This window comes from Sciurus vulgaris (assembly GCF_902686455.1).
Source record: "Sciurus vulgaris genome assembly, chromosome: 7".
Lineage (NCBI taxonomy): Eukaryota > Metazoa > Chordata > Mammalia > Rodentia > Sciuridae > Sciurus > Sciurus vulgaris.
Genome location: NC_136467.1, coordinates 156,841,265 through 156,860,317, shown reverse-complemented (window position 1 = coordinate 156,860,317; position 19,053 = coordinate 156,841,265). Strand labels below are relative to the sequence as shown.

At 45.7% G+C, this 19,053-nt stretch overlaps 1 pseudogene across 1 annotated transcript; it reads right to left on the bottom strand.

The window, feature by feature from the left end:
• Positions 1-14,937: 14,937 nt before the first annotated feature.
• On the bottom strand, positions 14,938-18,205 carry LOC306666811 (ras-related protein Rab-15-like; annotated as a pseudogene). Its single transcript has one exon. The product of its transcript is annotated as a ras-related protein Rab-15-like (transcript).
• Between the last annotated feature and the right edge of the window lie 848 nt (positions 18,206-19,053).

Below are 19,053 nucleotides of genomic sequence, written 5' to 3'. Positions count from 1 at the left end.
TTCAGGAGGGAAACTTCTTACTGCTCCCTGCACACATGTGCCCCTGGGTGCCGCACACCCTTCCTGTGTGTCTGCATCTGGATGTTAGGTTTGGATCTGGTCCTTATGGGTGGTTCAAAGAGACTGTGTCGGGGAGCCCTGCAAGCACTTTCTTAGAGTAGCACAAATGGACTAAGGCAAGGTTTCTTCTTCCATCCACTGCTGTCTCCCGGTACCTTTAACACCCAGCTTCTCACCTAGTTTCTGGCCATCTCTCATTCCCAAGCCATCCTGTCCCCTCTCCAGATTACACTCCCCACTCAAACTCAGCCTAACTACCACAATGGGAGATGTCCCATAATCCCCTCATCACCCAAAGCATGAACAGGCTAGGACTCCAGGCTCCTGCTAGCTGGCTGTGTGATTCCAAATGACCTGTCTCACCTCTAACTTGACTGCATCCCCTGCCTTAGGGAGTGCGGTTCATCTGCTGGAACAACTGAGCATTTCCCACTTGTAGGCCTCTTCTTTTCTAAATCTTGCCGGGGTCTAGTGCTAAAATCAGCAAAACTGAGGCTAAATCCTGGTCCCCGGGCAAGTGATTCAACATCTATCTTGAGTGTCTTCATCCCATAATATGGCGAACTAAATGAAGTATGTATGAAGCTTTTCTTCTGGCACCAAGTAAGCAATGACCTAACGTCCTCTATGTCCTGCTCCTCCTAACTCCACCCCATCCCAAGAACAGTCTTCACGCCTGCCTTTCTGGACCTTTTACTGGGAACCTAATGTTTGTTCACTGGAGAATCTACTCTGTGTTGTTATGTTATGTTATATTACTCTGTGTTGTTATGTTATGTATATTGAGGTATATTGTTATGTTACCAAGGACATTGTAGAATTACACGAGGCCAGTGGAGAAATTTACCCTAACTCTAAATTAAGCTTTAGAAAAGCGTTTTTTCTTTCTTTTTTTTTTAATATTGACTTTTTTTCTTCCAAATACAGGCTAAGCAAATGACCCTCTCACTTTGGTTGCCTGATGCTGAGTTTGCATCCCAAACTGTGTAACTTGTGGCATGCCGTAAACTGTCCTGATTTGGGCATTCTCTCCTTCCTCCAATGCTGTATGTCTGTGGTTTTGGCTTTCTGGTTTTTTTGTATCTTGAATCACATTTGACAAATGATGCAGTTATAATAAAACAGATGGCTACTGCCTATTATGACAGCTCAAAGAAATGCATTCTAGTTTTTTATTTCTGTTGATGAAATCTGCAGACCCTGCAGGAGATTAAATAAAAGGCCACAGTAGATGTGGACTCACATCAGCCAGCCTTCACTGAGCACCAGTTAGGTCACTTGACCTGATGTGGAAAGCCCAGAGGCCAGCATCCCAAGAGCTCTAAAGGGTCAGTCCGAAGACTTAGCTGTGCATTCAAGACAGGGTGACAAAGGCCGAGACACCTATGAAAGCCCTCTCCATCAAAGACTGAAGTGACTGCAGTGTTAAATTAAACCTCCTGTTTTCATCAAAACTAGAGTCCTAACTGCACTCTTTGTATTAGGTGGGGCTTAAAAGAGACTGAGACGATCTCCAACTTCGAACAGCTTATGGGAAAAGGCACTCGAACCCCCAGGTATGCCTGAGGTCCCAGTGCTCTCCAGGCTGAGGTGGGAAAACTACTTGAGCCAGGAGTTCAAGGCCAGCCTGGGCAAGAGAGATACTGCCTCACAAACAAAACAAAACAAAAACAGAAAAGAAAAGGCGATCTGAAAGAACCAGAAAACAGAATAAAGCAATGTAGAAGAGTAAAGACCCTCACTGCCAGGGATTTCTAAGGCGAGGGGAGAGAGTGCAGGAAGGAAACAGGATGGGAATGGACCTTTGTGTAGGATTTCTGGAGACACAGAGAAGAAAGTGGGACATATAAAAGGTGCCAGGGATTACCATGAAGACAGGTGTGAAAAGAAAGTATAAAGAGGGGACAAAGAATGGGTCTGCCCGCAGGGGAACTAATGGGAAGTACATAAACAGACCCAATTGTGAAAGGCCCTGTAAAGGTGTCTCGGAAATTTTCTTGGGGATACTGCAAAGCTGTGGACTGATTTTGAGTGAAGTGGTACTTTAACAAGGCAGCCAAGTCCAGTCAGCAAGAAAGGGCAGCAGTGACGTGTTCACCTGATAATACAGGTCAAGACACGGAGACCTGGGCCAGCAGTAGGAACAGAGAGGAAATCAGTTACTAAGCTCTTTCACCTAAAGTCTAGCAGACTGATCATAGGGAATAACAAAGACTTGCTAAGCAAGTTACAGGCATTCAGTGTCGGCTCAGTACTTCTTGATTGCGGGGGGCGCCTAGCACATAAAACTCATGCCAGGGAAGTGTGCCTGGCGCATAAAGACCCATGCCAGAGGTTGGTAATCTTCCTCTGGAGGATGATAGCAAGGACTCGTCATAAGTTGGGTGCTGCCAAGGCCTTCCCTGGAAGACGATAGCAAGGACTCGTCGTAAGTTGAGTAAAGCTGGAGCCCCTTCCTCAGAGTGTTAATCTCTCTTCCTTTTTTGTTTTTCACCAGAACTCACAATATTACGCGGATTAATCATGTTTAATAAAGTTCGGTTGAAGGATGATGGGAACACAAACAGTTCATATGAGTCAACTCAATTCCAGTAAAATAAAGTTCATTTGTTTACACAAAGCACTAATATTCCTATAGGGAATGGTGGACATTCTGAAGCAATATGTCTTGTGATGTTTTTGCTAACTTTTACAAGACTCCCAGACATCTAGTTGCATATAAGTGATTCTCTTAGCTTCAGTGATCAACATATTTATTACATCTGGTTTCTTCTGCAAAGTAATGAGCCTCCCACAGAAATACATTATATTTAGTTCAAAAGAAAAGTTTTAGTTCTTTTAGATAAAGATTTTTACTCTGAAGACAATAACTTGGTTCTTAATAGTATAATATGATTTAACATAGCATAGACATGTAATTATAGTCATGAAAAATTAATAACAAATTACTAGAAGTTATAATTAATCTTAGCAGTAAGAAATCAAATAGAAGTTAAACTTCAAGGAAAAACAGGTGGTATACAACAACTTGTCTTTGTAAGTTTCGAGTCAAGGATACTTCATTGTGGGGAAGTGTCAAGTAAGATATTACCAGATGGCGCCTGTCGGCTAAATGCCCAAATTCTTCTTCTGTTATCTATGCCCTTGAAACTCCCTACTTTATTCTTAGTAAGTTTGTAAAGGGTATAAAAATTGCTGGTGAATTCAATAAACTTGTCAGCAACCTAACACTGACCTGAGTCTGTGTGGTTGCTGTCCATCGCCGACGCTGCGCCGCCTAATCACTCGGGGCTTTTACATTTCAGGCCATCAAGGACCCCTGGACTCTGCTGCTTGGGCTGGTCCCCGGCAGTTTGGCGCCCGAACAGGGACTTGATTGGTAAGTGTCTTATTCTTTTCTTTTCTTTTTCAGGCGGTTGGCAGCTAGGATACTGCCCGGGGAGCCGCGGTCCCCTCAGTAACAGAGACTGAGAAAGAAAGGGCAGGGATTGGAAAAAATGGGTAATACAGCATCTAAGGAGAGAACTTTATTTCTTGATATAGCAAAGCATTTATTAAAGAAAAGAGGTGTTACAGTAAGTTCTTCACAGTTACAAGGCCTTTGATTTTATGTTATTTGTTTTTGTGTCTGATGTCATGTTTTGTCTGTATCAAACTGAGCGCTCCTAAAATTAAAATTTAAAAATGGATCCAAATACTTTTATTCACGTGATTTAAAAGGGTTCAATTTAAGTTGGGTAAACTAATAAAAGTGAAATGTCTTCAGAAATAATTCGCAAGTCTCTAAGTAGTCAAACTAATGCAATGTTGATGTTAAACAATGTCTAATATCAATTGTTTCTAGGACTTTTCTTCAACAGGAAAGAGACAGCAAATACTGTTCAGGACACTTGTCTGATATCTTGGTTTTTACAGAATAAGTGAATTAGAGTTAACATGTATGGGATTACTCTAATGTGTTTGTAAAGACATCTGATTAATTTGCAAAGTTAAAATGCTAATTGTTAAATAACATTAAGTACTTTTAACTCCTTAAATTCCATGGGGTATCATACTTAAACATTATTGGTGTTTTCATAGGTTGGTAGACTAAAAAGTGTTTAAAATTACTTTATGTCATTACTAAAAACAAGGTTATTAAGAGTTATGTCCTAACAGGTAAAACCCCAACCCGGAGGATAAGCATTCCATCTGCTTCCTTATCACTGCCCCTGCTCCCCCTCCAGGTCTGCAAAGCTCCAAGGAGCTCTTAGGTTTGGAATTAGAGTTACCATCTCCCCTCTCACTGTGTTTCAGTTAGAGTACTATAAACAACAAGGTATTTTATCTTGCTAAAATGGAGTAATTTATCTAAATTCAGAAATTTCATGAGAGTTGTCTCAGAATGTGAACAAAAAGGTGTCGACAGGAAGGAAAGAGAAAATAAAAGGTTCTAGGTATGGATATAAATTTAGTAGAAGGAAAAAGAAAATGTTTTTGGGTAAGAAAGTGATTGTGTGATGACATGAAGGTCTAAGTAAGTGCTAAGAAAGTCTGTGTAAGTGAAGAGAAAGTTTGAGCAAGTTTGTGTGTAACTAAGTTGGTTACAAGTATGTGAGACAATCGGTTAAAGCTATTTAAGGTTTTTTCCTAAGGTAAAATGCTAATGTTCTGATATAAACTGAAGTCTAATCTATATGGTAAAATGACATGGTAAAATAAGAAGGATTTGAAACACTAATTTACTCTTAACTTTGTGTCTATTAAGTTTTATTCTTTAAAACAATTAGTCTTAAAGATTGGGGTGTATACAATTGTGGTTGAACAACTGTTGTAGAGTGTTGTGCTGTGTTGCAGAGTCTACATTTTTCTTTAGAGGCTAAAATTGGTAAGATAAAAGTGTCAAGGTAATTGTGAAATAGTCACTAGTTGTATATTAAATGTGTTCATATTTTCCAGGTATACAAGTTTTTAAAGCAGGAAATTTATCAAGTGTTGCTATTCTCCAGAATAAACTTGTCTGTAATGGTAATTTTAAACTTAAGGAGTACATTTTATTGGGGATTTATTTTTATCATTTATTGTTCTATTATGGGACCTATTAACTATTTAATGATATTTAAGGAAGAAGCAAAGATCAACATCAGAATTAGAACACTTAAGATCTGTAAAGAGCCACGCCTTACCTGAGATAAGGCTATGCCTTCCACCTTACTGCATGTTAGAGTGACTCCAAAATAGGTCAGACTTCAGCTTATTTAAAGTTATAGTCAAAAGATTGGTTTTTGTTGTAAAAGTACTATGATCTCAAATAGGGGATATAATGTAGTTCTCAATCAAAATTCAAGATAGCTATTATACAAGCTGAATATGTTTTTACTCTTGCTAATTTCATTTTGTAAAATTGTTGCTTGTTACTGTTTTGCAGAAGTAGCTGCTTCCAGAACATACAACCTAGGTAACTTGTGATAATAAGCCATCACCTATAGAACAGATAGTGGTAACTTCCAGTACTAATACAGACTCCAGTTAGATAAAAGGGTAAATAACTATAAAGCTATGGACATTAAAGTTAAAGCCCAGTACTCTTACTTAATGACTGGTGAGACTGGCTTGCTGGATGATTAAGATCAAACTTAGAAATTGGAATTAAATACAGAGGCCAAGAAAACAAAAAACAAAAAAACAGTATCTTGCCCTCAAAGTCAGCCTGAACCCAGGGAATAAGGGGACTTCTCTAAGGAGCGCTGCAACTCTGGGTCACACAACCTCCTGATCAAGGAGATTGTTGAGACTAGAGGATGAAAAATCACTCAGTGCATCTGCTGCAGAGGAAAGTCATGGAAAAAGGGAGACATCCCTGATGCTTTCAAGGAAAGCCACATCATCAAGGAGACCCTACCTAACCAATAGCACTGGTGGAGCTAAGGAGCCGCTCTTAAGTTCTGTATGAGTGACCCCTGTGGGAACTCAGCTGACTCTTTAACAAGACAGGAACCAGGTCAATTTGACCAGCTTGATCTTGGACACCCAGCAAAACAGTTAAAACCAAAAACAGCCATTCTTGGGCATTTAAAAAAAAATAATAGTTAAATGTAACTTAAGATGTACACTTGTATTAGCCCACTAGAATAAAGACTGAAAGCTACAAATGAAAGATTCTTCAGCAAATGTGCTTGATAACTATTAAGAGAAACTGCCAGAGTCAGAAGTTTTTAGTCAGTTTAAGACCTTCTTAAGCTACACAGTTAGACTTAATCTATGTTTGCTAGTATGATTACCTAGCCCTAAGTAACAGAAGTATAGAGACCTCTACTAAACACAGGTTATATCAATAAAGGGATATTTTACAAAAATCAGATGACATTAAGTAGCTTAACTATATTTTCTGGGAACATCTATGACATTAAGAGTTAAATGTTGTGTTTAGATTCCTGGTAACCTGGACAATGTTAAAGTCCCCAAATGAAGGCCTTGTCCTCTCCAGCCTTTGTTAGGCCTAGTTATGGGAACAATTTCTCAGTTCTTCCACCTCCTGGTGAAAGATTAACTTCTGTCATTTTCATGATACTCAGTGGCATGTTTCAGATGCTGCAACATTTACTTTGTACTAATCTCCTTTCAGTACTCATGTCTTTTTGTTCTTCTCTCATAGAAGCACCCACCCCCAGATGACCTTACAACATGCTCTTCCCCAACCAGACTTCTACCTTGGACCCCTTGATTGACCCGATTTTTAAAAAAAGGAACTCCAATCCAAGCTACTTGCCCCACGCCACCCACTTCCAGCTTGAAGAAGTCAGAACGGTCATCGACCTTCTTCCCCAGCAGCATGGAGTTCCTAAGATTAGAGGGGGGAATAAAGCCAGAATTAAGAACAGGTAGTTAGTGTAGAAATAGGGAATCGGGTCAAATCGAGGAAATGAAGGCCATAAAATCTCCTAGTTACCTTTATCAGGGAAAGAGTAAGTGCTGTACAGGTATTAATGCTCAGGCAACAATATCAGTCCCTCCGCCAAGAAAATAACTTGGGAGAAAAGTATATAGAAACAGAAGTTCCATGGGATACTGATTTTTTGTCTTCCAGTTATCCTTTGACTCTTAACAAAGGTTTTTAAGGGCCTTCAAATTCAAAAAGGTCTTTTTGATCTTCAAAACAAAAAAGGGGGAACTGCGGGGGCGCCTAGCACATAAAACTCATGCCAGGGAAGTGTGCCTGGCGCATAAAGACCCATGCCAGAGGTTGGTAATCTTCCTCTGGAGGATGATAGCAAGGACTCGTCATAAGTTGGGTGCTGCCAAGGCCTTCCCTGGAAGACGATAGCAAGGACTCGTCGTAAGTTGAGTAAAGCTGGAGCCCCTTCCTCAGAGTGTTAATCTCTCTTCCTTTTTTGTTTTTCACCAGAACTCACAATATTACGCGGATTAATCATGTTTAATAAAGTTCTTCGGTTGAAGGATGATGGGAACACAAACAGTTCATATGAGTCAACTCAATTCCAGTAAAATAAAGTTCATTTGTTTACACAAAGCACTAATATTCCTATAGGGAATGGTGGACATTCTGAAGCAATATGTCTTGTGATGTTTTTGCTAACTTTTACAAGACTCCCAGACATCTAGTTGCATATAAGTGATTCTCTTAGCTTCAGTGATCAACATATTTATTACATCTGGTTTCTTCTGCAAAGTAATGAGCCTCCCACAGAAATACATTATATTTAGTTCAAAAGAAAAGTTTTAGTTCTTTTAGATAAAGATTTTTACTCTGAAGACAATAACTTGGTTCTTAATAGTATAATATGATTTAACATAGCATAGACATGTAATTATAGTCATGAAAAATTAATAACAAATTACTAGAAGTTATAATTAATCTTAGCAGTAAGAAATCAAATAGAAGTTAAACTTCAAGGAAAAACAGGTGGTATACAACAACTTGCCTTTGTAAGTTTCGAGTCAAGGATACTTCATTGTGGGGAAGTGTCAAGTAAGATAAGATATTACCAGATGGCGCCTGTCGGCTAAATGCCCAAATTCTTCTTCTGTTATCTATGCCCTTGAAACTCCCTACTTTATTCTTAGTAAGTTTGTAAAGGGTATAAAAATTGCTGGTGAATTCAATAAACTTGTCCGCAACCTAACACTGACCTGAGTCTGTGTGGTTGCTGTCCATCGCCGACGCTGCGCCGCCTAATCACTCGGGGCTTTTACATTTCAGGCCATCAAGGACCCCTGGACTCTGCTGCTTGGGCTGGTCCCCGGCACTTGATGTTTTATATGAATTGAAAACAAGTTTTCTGTCTTTAAGAAGCTTATTGTGTTCAATTACTTCAAGTATGTAACCCAATAAAATGAGTTATTCTGGCCTCATCCTTGCCCCAAATCATAGAGATGATCATTGCTGCTCAGAGAAATACCCTGAGGTAGGCAGGGTGTGGGTCAGCACAGAATATTGGATCTTAAAATATGCCCAAGTTTTAAGGCAGAAAAGTGGCCCAAAGTGCCAGTTTTGCAAATGTCAAATAGGAGGAGAACTGAGAAGTAGGTCCTGGGTTAACCGTGAGGGATCAGCTTTACAAGACTGGAAAAGTCAGAGCCATGTTTCATGTTTCATGAAGTCTGGAAACAAAAGAAAAGGTCTTAAAACTGGGGCAGAAACTGAAAGCCTTTTCCCCCCAAGACAGTGGAGGAACTAAATGTCTCCAAGATTTTTTGGATGTTCTTGGTAAGTATTTACTCAAAGGGAATCGGGATGAGTCAGACACATTAGTAAAACTATGGATCCAATGTTTCAGAGAAAATGCTATGGTTCAAAGGCAAGGGAGGGAGACAAGAAAAATGTGTTTTCCAAGTCAGGAGACTGAATCTGCCTCAATACCACCCCCAAGCTGGTGGGAAGGTTTGGTCCTGCTGTGAAACCAGTTCCTTCTTTCTCTACTGCAGTCAGCAAGTGTGAACACACACACACACACACACAGTTCTCCTATGTGCAGTGCTGATGTGGTTGGGAAACATGATTCGAGCCCCATGGAAAATCAAGGTGAGAAACTGCAAGGTGCTGGTAGCTGTGTGTGCTAAGGTTGGAGCCTTTCAGGGTGTAAGACTGAGCATCCCTAAGGCCATCCCTTTGTTTTACTGACCAGTCACTTGAGCACATGGAGATGGAAGAAGAGAAAGGGGTGGAGGAAAGCTTGAAGTTAGTCAGTTCAAGCGTGTGTACACGTGTGTTCTCTGCGGCAGTGGATTCTGGAAAATCAAGGAAATGTTGAACATTATTAGGAATCATTCACCATTTCAGGAAAATGAAACTACTCATGGTATCAGATTCACAAATATGACATTCACAAGTCAGTCTGCATTTGCAGTTGCACTCAAATGATTCTAACAGGTGCAACCTTCTATTTCTTCCAGTCATTTACGTGTGGAAGTAATACTCTAGTACACAACACTTGCCTTTTTCTTTGTCCTGGTATTACACAAGTTGAGGTAATATGTTGACATTTTGGAAATTACGTCTGTAGGTAGTGAATATCTACAAATCTTATTTCAGGATAACATAAAGGGCGTGCTGGGTGAGGGTGGAGACATACTTCTCTAGTGCAGTGGAACTAAAACTAGATGAACAGTGTACCATTAGTGGGACATCACGAAGCCACTAGAGCCAAAGTCCTTGTCCCCCGCAGACGTCCTTGAGGACCTGGGAACACCTCTGCTGCCAGGTGAGGTGAGGACTGAGAGGAATGAGGAACACAGTGGCTTTATTACATATTGTCCGCCCCCTGGAGGCGAGGTCCCGCTAGGGAGTGTTCAGGTTTGGGGAGACAAGGAGAAACCAGGACCATCCGAAATTTGAAGGTCTTCATAAATTGTCTCACTAAAACTATTCAAATACAGGACACCTAAAATCGACAGAAATCCTAAAGTAGGACAAGTTTCAAAGGATACGGCCAATTTCAAGTTCAGGATGCATGCTTATGCTGATTAATATCATCATGATTATTAAACTACCAGTTTGATAAGCAATTTAATCCAACGAATGTGTATACATTGTGACCTACAAGAGCCTCACAATGTAGTTTTTGCATTTCAGGTAAGTTCATTATATATTTAACCACAGTATGAATTAAGTATGTTTATGTATGTGACACACGATGAACACAAAAACTATTGTTCACCTTTAAAACAAACAAACAAAAAAAAAAAGAAAGAAAGAAAAACCAAGTTGCCGAGAAAGGAGCCTGACTTGGAGACACTGTCTGCGGAAATGGCCCTTCTTTGGCTCTGCCTATTGGCCTGCTCTGAATGCTGACTTGTCTACTCCTCACCGTAACTGTGAGAGTGGTACTGTTAGTCCCACAGTATAAACAATGAACTGGAGGCACAGAGGAGTCAAGCGACAGATGCTGGACTTCTTGCTGCTTCTCAAAACAGGAAAAGAACACCTGAGTCACACTTGCCAGTCTTTTGGCCTTTCAGTGGCCAGCAAACTCAACTCCTGACCCCAGGATACTAGGATGACCTTGACTTCAGAGTGCCCTGGGGTTAGGGAGTGTCCAGCTCCTGGGGGGTACTCCCTGGGAAGATGCAGTAAATTCCAATCAGACTAAATGCCTATCTGTGAAACCTGGTATTAAAACCTCCAGCTCTCACTGATATGTAAGCGGCCGCCTCAGCACAGTTCAGAGGAATGTTAGACAGATGTTCCCTGGTACAGCTTTGACCAGGTAATCTGGATTTTAGTCAGAGCTTTGTTGGCAGCTATATAGAAACTAGGGGGAAAAAGTCTGGTTTTGTTTCCTCATCTGTAAAGCAAAGATGTCAGACTTGATTTCTTGGTCTAAAGTTGATTTCCAGTAGTTTAGTTTTAGACTCCAACCTCAGAGACACCTATGGGCCAAGACTAGAATGAAACCACTTTTTCAAATCCCTAGGAACATGACCACCTTTCAGACAGAACCATTCAGGGGACAGGTCCCAAGGCTGTGTTCTTGAATGACCTAATGATGAGTCAGAATAGTGAGAGCCCCAGAGGAGGACATCAAGGGCAGTCAGCAGGCAAGTGAGCAGTAGTTCCACCCTGGGAAAAATCCAACAGATGCCTCTAAAAAGAGAAGTTCTGTGAAAGAATATCTGCTACACAAGATGATGCAAACTTTTAGAAAACAGAAGAACACCTGATGTGGGATACAGACATGGAGAAGTAAACAGTTGGTTTTCCCCGGGGCATCTTCTTGGCTTTGTTTGTGATCAACAGGTCTTACCCTAAGACATCCAGAATCATGGTCTAGTAATGTCCACATCTGGCCAGCTGAATGCAACCCTAAAGATGAAGAGGTAAAATGAATGCTCAGAAGTAACCCCAGCATTTCCCAAAACCAAAGTGATGACAGACACTTGTGTCTAGATTTAAAGGCCATTTTTGATGATAAAAGGAACAGATCTAGACCAAACCTAAATTTTCTTGAAATTCTAGACGATCCAGCCTCTTTGTCAACTTCCTCACATGGGATGTGCGTTCAAAAAAGTATGGTATGGTGATAAACCCCTTCTTCTTCCCAAGGGTCAAAACCGAAGTCAGTGGACCCTGCTCCGGGCTGTGCTTCCCTGGGCAAGCCACCCAATTTTCTGAAAACTCTGGCCCCACACTGTAAAATGTCATTGCATACACTTGCTTCTCTTCTTACAAAGCTTTTGTGACTGCTACAAGTTAAAATATGGCAAACCATTTACAATTAAAAATCTCATACCCAACACAAGGGAGCGTTTAGGTTTGGGGAGCTCCTCTCGCAACTAAGGTGAAGACTGCCATGCTGTGCGTTCGGAGAGATGCCCTCGGTATTCCTGAGCCTCTTCCACAGTCGCGAGGCACAGCGTGCACACAGGCCTTCCTTCTCCGGTGGCGCACGCACGTGAAGTGGGGAGGGCTGGAGATGGGACCGGATTTCAGGGAGAGCCCCCAAACCACATTTCAGAGCAGCCAGGAGGTCCCCGTGACCACCGTCCAGGCTCAGGGCCCGCCCCTTGTCCTGGTTCCCTCTAAACCGCATGCAGTCTCTCTCTCCTCCTCCGCCTTCTTCCTCGTGCCTGATTACGGGGTCGCCTTGCTGCCCGCGGATGTCACCTCGCACAGCAGATCCTCTCGAGCGGAGGTCGGGGGCGCCACCCCGGCACAGTCGCGGCGACCGACGCCGGCGCGGCTCCCACACCTGCCTCGGAGCCGCTTCCCTCTCCGCCTGGATGGGCCGATTCCACGGCGGCCAGCTTAGGGGCCCCGCACGGATCGCGCTTCTCCAGCGCCCTCCGCGGCGAGCAAAGGAGCCGGCAGGAGGCGAGGGCCCCGGCGTGGACCCTGGAAGGGCGGAGGTGCGCGGACGCCGACTGCCCGCGACCCTCAGCCCGGGTCTCCGCCCCACGCCGCTCGCCGCCGGGACCGCGCCTGCCGCGGCGCCGAAGCACCGGACACTTGGAGGCTGTAAGGGACGCGGGGACACGCGCGGCCACGCCGTGGACTGCGCCTGGAGTTGCGGCGCGGAGCGCTCCAGCCCGCCTGCGGCCTTCCGCCGGCGGAACAGCGGCCAACGCGTTTGCTCCTGCGCCAGACTCCGCGGCCACAGCGCTGGGCCCTCGCCCTGGGACGGGGCAGAGAACCCTCAGAGGTCCTGGGCGCACGTGGCGTGCCCGGAGCCCCCAGCCGTCCTAGTGATACCGCCGGTTACTGGACGAGTTCTGCTCTTTCTAATGTTGAAGACTGAGCACTAGAGAAGCTCGCCAAAGCAACCATATTAAGCAGGTTTTATTTAAAGGTAATAATAATACAGTCTTCTCCCGGCAGGAAGTAGGGGGCCATGGCTGATGTTCTAAAGTTCCAAGAAGTGAGCGCACCCTACATCTTTTATAGGTTAAAGTCTCTTTTGTTCTCCAGTGCTCCCCCCTTATCTCTCCTTCTTGCGTATGTGACTAGGCCTGGTTTTGCATTAAGTGAGAAACCATGGGCAGGGGGAGGGCCAAGGTGATTCAGGCAGATAAGGGCCCAGGGGGCATTAATTAGCAGCTCCTTGCTTGCAGTCCTTGATAAAAGCAGGTAAATTTGCAAATCAATGGGCTCTGGAGATCCTTGATGTTCCATTCTTCCAGGAACAATATCCAACTTCCAGAGGCAGATGGCTTCATGGCTTCATTTCCTCCATTTGACCGGATCCCCTATTCCTACACTAACTCCCTGTCCTTAATTCTGGCTTCACTGGGCCCACGTGGTGTGGGGGGAGCCCCCAGCCGTCCTGGGCCCATGTGGTGTGCGGGAGGGGGGGGGTGTCGAAGCCCTCCTGCGGGTCCAAGTGATGTGGTGGACCCCCGCAATCTCCTGGGTCCACGTGGGTGCGCGGCCCCTCCATCTGCCCTGGGTCCATGTGATGTGTGGGCAGAGGGGTGGCCGGGAGACGACCTGTGCCCGTGGGTGCGCGGGGGTCCGAGCCGTCCTTGGCCCCTAGGGTGTGCGGAGCAGGGGTGGTGCACTGCTGCAGGAACACCTGATGCGCGCCGCTCTGCACAGTGCGGCAGTCCTGTCTAGGTAAGCCATTCGCTTCTGCCTCTTCTGCTCAATGGTACACGTGTCTGCCCTGGTTCCAGTGCCGCACTCCTGAGGTTACCTTAGGTTTGTACTAGATTTTTGAATTGTGAAGTACAAATGTTTCAAATTCTTCTTTCTCAAGATTGTTTTAGTCATTGACTTGCACCATTGGTTTGCCATATGAATTTTTAGGAGGGGCTTTGCTTTAAGATCATGCCATCAACAAAGACAGGTTCACTTCTTTCTTTCCATTATGGAGGATTTGATTTATTTTCTTTTAAAATTGGCTCTACTTCATTGAATCATATATATGCATATTGAAACATAAAATTGTGCATAACTGTTGGAGTTTTGATGCAGAATGCATTAATTATATCACTGAGTGATACTATCATCTTAAGAGGAATAGCTTTTACTGGGAGTTTAACCAGGGGTACTTAACTACTGAGCCACATCACCAGCCCATCTTTAATATTTTATTAGAGACAGGGTCTCACTGAGTTGTTTAGGATCGCCTACTAAGTTGCTGACACTGGCTGTGAACTTGATCCTCCTGTGTCAGACTTGGAGGCTGCTAGGATTCCAGGCGTGCGCCATCATGCCCAGCATATGAGAGTAGTATTTTAATCCCATAAACGCACCACTTTCCATTCACTTAGGACTTCTTTAATTTCTTTAAGCAGTGTCTGCAGTATTTAGTGTTTGAGTCTTTCACCTCGTTTGTTAAATTGGTTCCTAGGCATTTTATTCTTTTTTATGCTATTTCTAATGCATACATTTAAATGCTATAGACTTCCCTCTAAAGCGCTGCTTTCACGGTATTCAGCTTTAGCTGCTGCCACCAAAAGATCTGACGGGAACAATGTAGAGGAAGAAAGTTTATTTTGGCTAACTGCTCTGCTCTGTTCCCAAGCTGAGACAGAACATCAGGGTGGAAAGACATGGTAACAAAGAAGCACAGAGCTCCATTTACTAGGGACAAAATATAAACCCCAGTGTCACACCCCCAGTGACCCACCTTCTCCAGCCCCACCCTACCTGCCTACAGTCACCACCCACTTAATCCCTTCAAGTGGATTAATGCTCTTTTTCTTACATTGTCTTACACATGAGTTTTAGAGGGTCAGCAAATGTCTAAACCCTAACAGCAAAGTTTTTTGTACATGTCTTTTACATACAAAACTGATTTACATGGGTAAGTATCAGCAGTAGGCAAGTACAAAACAAGATAAATATCATTTGTGATATGCCAAATGCCTGGGAATACACCCAATTAGTGGTTAAGATCTCTGTTTAGAAACCGTCAAATATTGTAAATAGTGAGAAAATTTTTTTTTTTTGTGGTTTGAAATATTCTTTATTTTGTAAACATCTGTGTTTAAAATAGATGAACCCTGCTCACAATTCATATAATGGACCCTAGACACAGTACACAAAGTTCACCCATCACAGGGAGATGGTGGGGCTCAAGAGCAGGTGGTGCCAGGGGCTGGGCTGAGTCTCAGGACAAAGTGGCAGAGGTACTGACCAAAAGACAGGCTAGGAAAGCCTGCTCAACACTCCTGGCCCAATGGCAGCCCCGACCACCTCCTGGACTGAAGTTTAGGGGCGAGAGGCCGTCTCTGATACCTGTTGAGCATAGCTGCATCTTAAAATCCCAGCACTCCTCCTGCTCCCAGCTGTAGACCCTGTGGAGAGGGCTCATCAGTCCATAGACTCCTGGCCCCACGATCTCCCTTCCAGAACCCTTAAGGTACAGTGAAAATAGAATCCCTCTTTCCTGAGGGGGGTAGGAGAGAAAGACGCTGGTACTCTGCCTCATCTGCAGGGGAAGCGACAACACTGGCCCACAGGTTGCAGCCAGTGCCAACACAACTTCTCCTTTCTCTCATCCTTCCCAAGGACAGGCAGGGTTGGCACTACCAACCTGCGCATGCCCAGTGTCCTGCTGCATAGGTCAGTCCTCAAGGAAGCTGCCCAGTCAGTCATGGCTTCATCCTAAAGAACCAGCTCTCCAAATTGATTAGCCAGTGATTTACTCTACCTGTCCCCCATTCCTAAATCCTGAGCCACCCTTTCCTGCTGGCCATTTCCTGGTTTGGTAAGTCAAGAGAAAATGCCCAGTGATTTTATCCCCACCTCCTTTGTGGAGTGAGAAATAGGGCTCTTCTCCTTCACAGGTACCTGCCCTGCTTTTGGGTTCTTGGGGCTTGGTGCCCTTTTCTTTGCTTTGGCTCCAGTCCCAGCTGTAGTACAGCTTAGGAATGATCCTCTCACCTGGGCTTCTCTTGCCCCAGAAAGGTGAGGAGGAACCCAAGTAGGGCTGGCAATTGACTTGTTCCCTCTTGAAAGGGAACAAGCTACTCTTGGGCTATTGGGGTTAAAGAAAATTCCTGAACACAGAACTCTGGAGATGGAAGTCCTTTTCCCTCCCCACAGTGCAATTGGCACACCCTCAAGCCTACACAGGAGCAAGGGGCCAAGATGAACTCTTTGACTCGAAGGCTGAACAGTCCCAAGCATTCCTACCCAGGGCCTTCTTCCTCTTCCCATGAAACCTTTGCCTTCTCCCAGGGTTTTCTGGGACCCAGGAAAACCCTGACTGCTGAAGACTGGGTTCATCTCTCACCTCTGCCGGGAAGTATGGGGAAGTTCTCTTCTACCACAAGAGGGGAAGGTAGGGTTGGGGACATGCTCAGAGGAAGAGTGCTGGCCTAGCACGTGTGAGGCCCTGCTGCCAGCACGTCCCCTCTGCTTCACAAAATGCCGACCCTGGCCTGCCTGCCCTTGCTCTGGCCCTGACAGCTAGGAGCTAGTCCTTCACTTGCGAGTGCTCCTCTTTCTGTACTGCACAGTTAGCTTGCAGTGCTCTGGCCCCAGGATCTCCTTGCCCCTGTGGTACCCTCAGGCCTTGGTCCACGGCTTTCCATCAGGGGCCCATGTGAAGAGCAGTTGAGTACACCCTGCATGGGAGGTAGAGACTCGAGGTGAGCTTTCATCCCTGCCACCCCTCATCACTTTGTCTTCTCTGAAGCACCTGCCTCTGAACTCAGTTCCCACAGAGGCAGGTGGGCAGCTAAACAAGGCCAGAGCTCAGGCAGGGGGAGCAGAGAGAGGTAGGCCAGCCCCAGGCTTGAGGACCACCAGGTGGTGTTTCCTTCCTACCTTGATGTTCCACTTTCCCAGGTTCCCAGGCCCGTGGTACAAGAAGGGGCAGGGACAAGGAGAGGAGGAAGCAGCACCCTTGGCCTTTGGTCCACCCACAGAGTAGAGGATGGAACATCCCTATGAGCCTGGGTCCACTCCCTCAGGCAGGGCGGGAAGGAAAGAGCTGCTCCGGCAGCCACATAGTAGGACACATGGGCAAAGGGTAGGCAGGGCTTTGAGAGGAAACACACTGGAGGAAGCAGGTGAAGAAAGGGCGGGAAGGAAAGAGAAAAAGCAGGACCAAGATGCACTCAGAAAGAAGGAGCCTTTAAGCAGCCTTGACTCCAGCTTCGGCCATTGTCCAGGGAGCTCTGGTGGTGGGTCAGTGCTCACAGTGCTCGGTGGCTCACAGCAGGCCCCCGGCTGGGGAAACAGGCTGAAGAATACCACTCCAGGGTAGAGGGGCCAGGGGCAGAGGCTGCTCAGAGATGCCAGCAGAGCTGCTCTCAGGGCCAGGCAGGGGAAGGAGTAGCAGCTACTGATTTTTGACGGGGTCGTCAAATGAGAGGACAGCTGTAGGCAACGCCCAAGCTCCCCTGTTTGCCCACAGGCCTCCTGAGGGAAAGGGGTTTGTGTGGGGTGCCCCACATAGGACCCTCAGCACCAGCAGGTTTTTGAAGAGTTCGCTGGGCCCTCGGGTTTGGGCTCCTCCTCCTCCAGCTCTGCCAAGGCCAACTCATTGCTGGCACATATCCGGAGACCATCCAGCTCCTTCCTGTGGGCCTGCAGCACCAGCTCCGTCAGACGCGTGAAAGACTCTTTAATATTGAGGTTGGTGCAGGCACTTGTTTCGTAGAAGTCCATTCCGTACTCCTTAGCCAGCTGCTGCCCTTGCTCTCTCCCCACCTGCCGTTTCTGCTCTTCATCAGCCTTATTCCCTATAAGGATCTTCTGGACACCTTCTGCTGCATACTCATCCACATCACTGACCCACTTCATGATGTGCTGTAAGAGCGCTCACTGCTAATGTCGTAGACTAAAAATATTCCCTGGGCCCGTCGATAGTACTGCTTTGTGATGGTCTGGTAGCTCTCCTGCCCCGCTGTGTCCCAAATCTGTATCCGCACTTTGATGCCATCTACCTCTATGGTCTTCATCTTAAAGTCAACACCGATGGTGGAGATGTACGAGGAGTGGAACTCGTTGTCGGTGAAGCGGCACAGCAAGCAGGTCTTGCCCACCCCGGAGTCCCTATCAGCAGCAGCCGGAATAGCACGTCGTACTGCTTCGCCATGGCTGGGGCCCGAGGGGCCAGGGGCTGCGGGCGGCTGCGGGCTCAGCCCCGCTCGGCCGCTGCCATGGCGGCCTGCGCCCGCCCGCCCGGGGACGACACGGGGGGAGAGAAGGAAGCCGGCCGGGCCGCGCTGCCTCGCACGCTGGCCGGGCGCGGAGAAGCGCGGCTGCTGCGGGAGCGCGGGCAGCGCCCGCTAGGCTGGGCTCGGCGCGGAGCGGCCGAGAAAATTTAAATAAATGGAAGTTTATATCAGATTGTGTGATGGGCTGACAGATCTGGCTCTATGAGGCTGTTATAGGCCAGACTCTAAGGGAAATGACTAAACAGACTTCATTTTGCTCTGAAACTCCGGGTTATGTAGGAAATAAGCTTCTCCCATGGGAACACCCCACCTCTGTACCCATCCTCAGTTACTTAGTGTGACTTGTTTAACAGTGCAGAATGATAATTCTTATGTAATGAAAAAATGCTCTCTTTTGATCCCTATTGCTCCTAACCGATGTGGTTGTTAGTAACCATTCTTTAGTTTGTACCTAGGTGACCCACTTCCCCCTCTGTCGATGATCTCATGATGTTAGTTTGTAATTTTGAATCATAGGAACAGACACTTATGATTGATGTGATTTTTGGTACAGAAACTCCTACAACCCTGTGGTGGGGGCTGTTCTCCCAATAGCCATTTTTTGGGGGGCCTTGTGTGAGACAGTCAGCTGGCTGGCTTAATGAAGACTCTCAAATTTGGGCTTCTCAGTGGTGATTGGTCTGTTCTTAAATTGTGCCCCATAACATTTGGAGGCCCCAGCGAGATCCTCGCTGCCTGGTGGGTAAGTACCGCTCACCACTGACCTGGGAACTCTTATGGAGGGGAGAGGCCACAACTTTGCTCCTAGGGGACGGCCTCTGAGAGACGTTCCTCATCCCCAGGCTGCACGGTCTGTGGAGCCCCACCCCAGGACTGAACTAAATTCTCCGAGGGTCACCTGTTTCTACACCCCTGGGGGAC